The sequence below is a fragment of the Schistocerca piceifrons genome, chromosome 6, assembly GCF_021461385.2.
Source record: "Schistocerca piceifrons isolate TAMUIC-IGC-003096 chromosome 6, iqSchPice1.1, whole genome shotgun sequence".
Classification (NCBI taxonomy): Eukaryota; Metazoa; Arthropoda; class Insecta; order Orthoptera; family Acrididae; genus Schistocerca; species Schistocerca piceifrons.
In genome coordinates, this window is record NC_060143.1 from 57,932,399 (window position 1) to 57,941,598 (window position 9,200).

The following is a 9,200-nucleotide window of genomic DNA, read 5'->3' on the forward strand; positions in this document are numbered from 1 at the left end:
AACTCTGCAACGACAAAAGGCAGAGCTAAGCACTATCTGTCGGCGAATTAAGGGAGCTATAAAGTTTCATTTAGTTGTACATTTGTTCGCTTGAGGCGCTGTTGACTAGGCGTCAGCGTCAGTTGATGCTAAGATGGCGACCGCTCGACAGAAAGCTTTTTGTGTTATTGAGTACGGCAGAAGTGAATCGACGACAGTTGTTCAGCGTGCATTTCGAACGAAGTATGGTGTTAAACCTCCTGATAGGTGGTGTATTAAACGTTGGTATAAACAGTTTACAGAGAGTGGGTGTTTTTGCAAAGGGAAAAGTTCTGGACGGCCGAGAACGAGTGATGAAAATGTAGCACGCATCCAGCTAGCATTTGTTCGCAGCCCAGGAAAATTGACTCGCAGAGCTAGCAGAGAGCTGCAAATTCCACAATCAACTGTATGGAGAGTCCTACGAAAAAGGTTAGTTATGAAACCTTATCGTCTGAAATTGGTTTAAGCACTGTCTGCAGCTGATAAGATTAAAAGAATCGATTTCTGTGATTTTATCCTTGCTCAAATGGAAACAGATGAATCTTTCGTTTCAAAGATTGTGTTTAGTGATGAAGCAACTTTCCACACTAACGGGAAAGTCAACCGTCACAATGTCTGTATATGGGGCACTGAGAATCCGCGGGAAACAACTCAATATGAACGTGACTCGCCTAAGGTGAACGTTTTCTGTGCCATTTCAGCCAATAAAGTTTTTGGTCCCTTTTTCTTCGAAGGTGCTACTGTAACTGGACTACAGTATCTGGAGATGTTAGAGAATTGGCTGTTCCCTCAGCTCGAACAAGAAGCACAACAATTCATATTTCAGCAGGATGGAGCGCCACCACATTGGCACTTATCTGTCCGTAACTACCTGAACGTCAACTACCCGAGGCGATGGATCGGCCGCCAGGCAGCCCGTGACAGAGCACTTCATCACTGGCCTCCAAGAAGCCCTGATCTTACCCCCTGCGATTTTTTCTTATGGGGGTATGTTAAGGATATGGTGTTTCGGCCACCTCTCCCAGCCACCACTGATGATTTGAAACGAGAAATAACAGCAGCTATCCAAACTGTTACGCCTGATATGCTACAGAGAGTGTGGAACGAGTTGGAGTATCGGGTTGATATTGCTCGAGTGTCTGGAGGGGGCCATATTGCACATCTCTGAACTTGTTTTTGAGTGAAAAAAAACCTTTTTAAATATTCTTTGTAATGATGTATAACAGAAGGTTATATTATGTTTCTTTCAGTAAATACACATTTTTAAAGTTGTGGTATTCTTTTTGAATCACCCTGTATTATTACACGCGCTTCCCTCCACTTGTTGTACGACTGTCCCTCCACTACTGTATATCCTAACGCACAGGATGCACGTTAACTGCGGAAATGAAGACGATATTTGGCGTCTCTGTTGGCTGCATACCACGCCGCGCTCCGCCGTGATAGACGAGAACGTAGCCAATCGGCACAGAGGGGAGGCTGCACGGACGCCGGGCGATGCGGAGCTGTCACGTATTTAGGCGACCGCGGATCGTAACTCGGGCTCGCGGCGAGTCGTAGCAAAACATCTGCTGTGTTTACCCAGCGACATCGGCCGTGTTATGTTTAGAACACGCGATATGCCACGCCACACCCCTCCGGCCGCCTCCCTGTGCCCGAGCCGAATCCCGCGCACGCGATACCAGGCAGCGTGTGCGCACACTACACACACACACACACACACACACACACACACACACATTTACGCACTCCGGACGGACCAATTTGCCGGCCACGTGCAGCTTTAAAACTTGTCCGCAGTTGGCGGCGATCCCTTTTTTGAAACGGAATAGGGACGGTCAATTTGCAGCTAATTATGCGCTCGCGCTCTCCGGCGTTTGTGAACCGCACAGATGCCGTGTCAGTGGTCTCGCCACTGCAGACAGATTTCCGATATATCTGCCAGCGTCGGTCGCTGCCGCGCCAAGCACCCATTATTCCGGTAGGACGGCCGACAGCTATGCAGACCAAAAAAAAAAAAAAAATGTCGTACAGCGTTCGCAAGGTCTTTTTTTAATTTTTCACTGAAAATCTCTTCTGGCTTCGGACCCCATGAACTAGATATCGCCAAATATATAGAGAGCTCTGGTCTAGCCTGTCTATCGCGTAAGTACTGCGTAAACAGAAGAGTCCTGGTACTACAATCTACAATATCCACTGAGATGTCGTGAGAAAAATTCGAAGTTTTTGGCCAGTCGCGAGAATGAAACGAATTCGGATTGATTAGTTTCCTTGTGCGCGGGTTCACAGCCGCAGGAAACTTTTCGAAGGTTAAAATCACATTGCCAACTTCGGCTGTTCATGAAACTTCCTGGCAGATTAAAATTGTGTGCCGGACCGAGACTTGCCCGCGAAAGCCAAAGGTCCCGAGTTCGAGTCTCGGTCCGGCACACAGTTTTAATCTGTCTGGAAGTTTCATATCAGCGCACACTCCGCTGCAGAGTGAACATCTCATTCCGGAAACATCCCCCAGGCTGTGGCTAAGCCATGTCTCCGCAATATCCTTTCTTTCATGAGTTCTAGTTCTGCAAGGTTCGCAGGAGAGCTTCTGTAAAGTTTGGAGGTAGGAGACGGGGTACTGGCAGAAGTAAAGCTGTGAGGACGGGGCGTCAGTCGTGGTTGGGTAGCTCAGATGGCAGAGCACTTGCCGCGAAAGGCAAAGGTCCCGAGTTCGAGTCTCGGTCCGGTACACAGTTTTAATCTGCCAGGAAGTTTCATATCAGCGCACACTCCGCTGCAGACTGAACATCTCATTCGGCTGTTCAAATTTTCGAAATAACGATTTCTTTACTCCATCATTCACTCGCGAACTATCAGGTGATTTCGGTGAGTACCGAGTCCTTCAAAAATTGGGGCTTTGTCTACACTTCGCAAACATTATAATAATCTCGTGATGCGATTGAAATTCTCTACCACAAGCACTGCATCACTTGCTATACATATCCAGAATTAACTGGAAGCCACTCTATATAGTGTTTATTCAGTCATCGACACCACAAGATCGTGAGGAAGATCCCAGCAGAGGGGTCAAAATGTCGATCATATGGAAGAAATATGATGTGGCCTAATTACCCAGAAGATTTTTTTTAGACAACATAGTTGTATGGAGATAAACAGCGATTAATTTACAGTCACAATCGCATTATTTACCGGGTGATCAAAAAGTCAGTATAAATTTGAAAACTGAATAAATCACGGAACAATGTAGATAGAGAGGTACAAATTGACACAGATGCTTGGAATGACATCGGGTTTTATTGGAACCAAAAAATTACAAAAGTTCAAAAAATGTCCGACAGATGGCGCTTCATCCGATCAGAATATCAATAATTGGCATAACAAAGTAAGACAAAGCAAAGATGATGTTCTTTACAGGAAATGCTCAATATGTCCGCCATCATTCCCCAACAATAGCTGTAGTCGAGGAATAATGTCAACAGCACTGTAAAGCATGTACGGAGTTATGGTGAGGCATTGGCGTCGGATGTTGTCTTTCAGCATCCCTAGAGATGCCGGCCGATCACGATACACTTGCGACTTCAGGTAACCCCAAAGCCAATAATCGCACGGAGTGAGGTCTGGGGACCTGGGAGGCCAAGCATCACGAAAGTGGCGGCTGAGCACACGATCATCACCAAACGACGCGCGCAAGAGATCTTTCACGCGTCTAGCAATATGGGGTGGAGCGCCATCCTGCATAAACATTGTACGTTCCAGCAGGTGTTTATCAGCCAGGCTGAGGATGATGCGATTCTGTAACATGTCGGCGTACCTCTCACCCGTCACTGTAGCAGTTACAAAACCAGAATCACGCATTTCCTCGAAGAAAAAAGGCCCGATAACGGTAGATGTGGTAAATCCAACCCATACCGTGACTTTCTCGTCGTGCAATGGAGTTTCCACGACAGTTCTAGGATTTTCGGTAGCCCAAATTCTGCAGTTGTGGGCGTTGACAGACCCTCGGAGCGTGAAATGAACTTCGTCGGTCCACAACATGTTACTCAACCAATCGTCATCTTCCGCCATATTTTGAAACGCCCACACCGCAAATGCCCTCCGCTTCACTAAATCGCCAAGTAACAGTTCATGATGCCGATGGATTTTGTACGGAAAGCATCGGAAGGTACGCCTCAGTGCCAACCAAACAGTAGTGTATGGAATGCCAGTGCGACGTGCGACTGCACGAGCGCTGACATCCCCGTGCATAGGCGAACCCGCTACAGTCTCCATTTCTTCCTGAACTGTCACAGCAGCATTACGCCTTGTGCTCGGTCGGCCACTACGGGGTCCATCGTCTAAACAACCCGTGGCTTCGAACTTCGAAATCATTCTCGCCACAGCTGCATTTGTCAACGGACCTTTACCCGTTCGAATCCCTTTCCTATGGCGTTAGGATCGTAAGATGAACTAGCACATTCCCCATTCTGATAATACAGCTTCACTAAAAGCGCCTTTTCAGGTAATGTCAACATGCTGCGACTGCTGGCGCATCTGGTTCTCTCTCTCATTACAGCTCCTTTTATACACGATTGTCATGCGCAGTCACTGACGTTTTGCTGTCCAGCGCCATCTGTCGGACATTTTGTGAACTTTGGTTTTTTTTTTGGTTCTAATAAAACCCCATGTCATTCCAAGCATGTGTGTCAATTTTTACCTCTCTGTCTACATTATTCCGTGGTTTATTTATTTTCAAATTTATACTGACTTTTTGATCACCCGGTATTTAGCCGCCAACCGGTTTCCACGCGCGATGGGGTCATCTTCAGGACAATTTACACCATTTGGTCGCTCACTGGAGTCGTCACCCTGCCTGTGCACGGTTGGTAACTAGCGAGCGACCAAATGGTGTAAATTGCCCTGAAGATGACCCCATCGCGGGTTGAAACCGGTTGGCGGCAAAATAAATAATGCGATTGTGACTGTAATTTTGAATAATTGATTAGAAGATTTTATCTTTACTATAGTCAGGTTTAGGAATTCTGCTACTTAGGCACCAAAATAACTCATGACTGACGGAGCAAGGGGGACATGAAAATCAGACTAGAAGTGGCAAAAAGGGCTTTTCTAACTAAGAGAAGTCTACTAGTATCAAACATAGTCTTTAACTTCAGGAAGAAAGTTATGAGAATGTGCGTTTGGAGCACAGCATTGTATGGCAGTGAAAAACAGACTGTGGGAAATCGGAAACAGAAGAGGTTCGAAGCATTTAAGATGTGGTGCTACAGAAGAATGTTGAAAATCAGGTGGACTGATAAATTATGGGAACCACTGACAAGGGGAAGGAACATGATGACAGAACATCAGCCGGCCAGAGCGGCCGTGCGGCTCTAGGCGCTAAGTCTGGAACCGCGAGACCGCTGCGGTCGCAGGTTCAAATCCTGCCTCGGGCATGGATGTGTGTGGTGTCCTTAGGTTAGTTAGGTTTAAGTAGTTCTAAGATGTAGGGGACTGATGACCTCAGAAGTTAAGTCCCATAGTGCTCAGAGCCATTTTTAAAACAGAACATCAGTTAGAGACATCAGAAAATAACTTCCTGGTACTAGAGGGAGCTGCAGAGGGTAAAAACTGTAGAGGAAGACAGAGATTCGAGTACATTCAGCAAATAACTGAGGACGAGGTTGCAAGAGGTACTCTGAGGTGAAAAGTTTGGCACAGGGGAGGAATCTGCGGCAGTGCATCAAACCAGTCAGAGGACTGATATTAAAAAGAAGGAAAAAAACATCCATTTTCTGCGTAGGAGGGCATTGTGTGTCCTAGAGTTGATGGGTAAGTCTTTCATAATGCTTCTAAATGGGTTGCATTTGGGACCAATATGATGTCTCCAAGGCTAATGACTTCGCCTTGATTTCAGGTGGTTTTTAGAACCTGTTGTAAATAAATTTCTGAGAAGGCCAGGTATGAAGCAGCACTTTGCAAGGGAGTAATATTAATAGGAGCGTGAAACAACCACTGAAAATGCTGCTCGAAATTGGTCTGCTGAAAGATATGGGTATTAAAAAACAATTTCACGGAGCAGTTGATAGCTTGCAAATTTCAGAGTCAGCCAGCAGGCTACGTGGGTGTAGGAGACAAATCACGGGGCCTTTTAGGGTGGAGGCGATATTTTAAAGCATTTTTGAATACTTCCGGAGTCACTTGGCAGCTGTTGTGATGTAGCAAACAAGTCGTGGGACACTGATCTGGCGGACGTTTGAAGATAGGCATTAACTGTCCGCAGAAGCCTACTTACAAAGTTTCAAGAACCAGCATTAAGTGAGCAGTCCAGTTGAAAGGTCTCTGTTGGATTCCTTTCATGTTAATTTCTTAAATATGCTGTCATTTACGACATAAATTCCTCTTCTAAATTTACTGTGGTGTTTCTGACTATCTGGGAGGAGACTGAGCAGTGAAACGTGTTACTTTTACACATAAAGAAGAACGATCTGTCACACTACTACACTTTAAAACACAGTTTATATGTAATTCATGTCACACAGTCTCATACGGAACCTACATCCGCTTTCCTTTATATACTGTATATGATAAGATACTGTCATCCCCCTTCCCTTCTGTGTGAGAGGATGAATGAGCAAATGTATTTCCAGTTGCATGCTTGATGGTAGCAGACAGGCTTGTCTGCTAGAGAACAGTAGGACCAACGTCGGAACAGGTAGCTACGCTTTCTAAAAGCAGAGAGGTTTCTATTCTTAGTATGGTCCTGTCCGTCCCTTGTCATGTTGGTATAGGAAGCTGCCTCTGGTCACTTCCGTTTGTATCTGTTAAGCACGCTCGGTAGGGGCCCAGGTCAGTGTTTCCGCGGCAAGCGTCTGAAGTGGTAAGATCTAAACCTGAAATAAAAGTGATTAAATTTTCAGTTAGGCTGAACTTAAGAAATCCATTGTCCTACGGACTTAGCAGAGACGCGCTTAGCCGGAGATCTTTAAGAAATTAACATGAAAGGAATCCAACAGAGACCTTTCACAGTAACAACTTACTGTCCACTTCAGATCGCTCCTGTGCGGACCTCGAAGACAAAATTGGACTAGTTACAGCTCGCACAGAGGCTATTAAGTATTCATTCTTCCTGTACTCCAAGCATGTACGGAAGAGGAAGAAATACTAATATGTCGTTTACTGTAAAGTATGATCTTTCATGCACCTCAGAGTGGTTTGCAGACTGGGGATGGAGGTGTAGATGTAAGAGATTCTTTCTTTGGGTTTACTTATTAGAGGAAACAGTAGGCAGTGTATGTGTACTGCCATAGCTTACCACATTCTGTCACGGCAGATATTTGGTGCTGATTCGGGAGTTATCCTGAATACTGTTGATAACAACTTTTCTACACCTCCATACATATTCAAAATACCGTATGAGCCCTGGTTTCTCTTATCAACAGAGGAGCCGCATGAGAGTGCAGCGAGGACGAGCAGTCATGGACACCAGAACCGCCCTCTTGCAGGGAAGGACGGTGTGACGACCACTGAAATATGCTGCACAATCCGTTGCGTGGTATGAATAATGGGGCTTCTAGCACAGAAACAGGTATTTCCGAACGGACGTTCAAGAGGACCTACCTCTCTTGTAATGGAGCGCTTCTCGTAATTTCTCCTTATTGTTCAATATCAACCACATACATGTAATGCCTTACCTGTCTTCCTAGCCGATATCGCTAACGAACGCATGTACATTGGCTGCTCGATTCGGAATTGGAATCACGATGGTGAACAAGTATTTAGAGACGTTATTCGACTGGCAAGGTGAAGAGAGGTGGTAGTGTCCAGTTCCTAGTCACCTAGCCCTATTTCGAAGTCCTAGGTTAAATTTCATCACTCTAGCCTCCCCCTGTCCCACTCCCACAGATAAAATGTAGTTTTCGGAGGGCAAAAATAAAAGGGTTCAATTGTATTTCGGTCACGAAACAATTACTTTAATAGATCATGCCACTGTCACTATTTCGTAATACTGTAATAAGGATTACATAAGTTAGCAATAATCACATTAAAAAAATACTGGTTTTAACATGTGACACAATGTGGTGGACGTTACAGCTCGTGAAACGAATGTATGAAAACCGTCCTCAGATAGCCTACCCTCGATATGCATGGTTTGTATTTTGTGCCATGAATCTATGACAGTAAAACTGAGACATTTACATCACACATACATAAACATATCATGAAAATTCCTTCTCCGAGTTGTATATTGCCACTGCAAAAGACCAGAAATTGATTCAGTATTCACTTTGAAACAATACAGAAACAAATTGACAGCATAACACAACAGTAATTACCCAATGGCTACTACACTGTTGTGTGGTTTAAACTGTATTATTATTGTTGCTATTATTGTTATTAGTAACAATGGTGTAACACAAAGCACTGGCAGCCTGAAATCCAGTTTGTGCCAATTCAGAAGTAAGAAATCCAGATGTCAAGTGATTTACAAACAATAGGCTTAAGTGTAGTACACACGCTTTAATATGGATGATTTTAAACGGGGATGCAGAATGTGGGTGAAGCAAGTCTCATTATGGAGATGAACGGTGCTAAGGAAGCATGTTTTGTGACAAGTGTCTACCCTCAGTGCTGATAGTTGGCTTTATTTTCTGAGAAGCTGGCATCAGACTATGTGACACATGTGTCATTCTATCCTCTACTGATGTCACCTCAAATATCTGCCCATGCGTTGAAGTCAGTGATAATTTATATTCGCTTCGACAATCACAAACACCTAAGAATGTAAAGAAAAGTGTTTTCGTTTTTCGTAAACTTTCAAACCTCCGACATAAAAGTACTTCGGTTTATGAAATGGTTATTTATTTTCTTTTTCCTTCAGAATGATTGTTCTGGAAGCTACGAATTCGCAGATATAACTACGAAATAGATACATGGTGACAGTTTTTGAAGTATGTCAAATAAGGCTGACCGGGGTGGCCGAGCGGTTCTACTCACAATTGGAAAGCCCCTGGAAAAGATAAAATAGCAAATTTCTGGCTAAAGAAATTCACCTCAACACATTCACATCTAACTAAATTATTTAACATTTACATTGCAGACCCATACACATTCCCTGATACACTTACACATGGAATAACTTATCTGAAACCTAAAGATCAAGCAGACACAGCAAACCCAGCCAAATATCGCCCCATAACATGCCT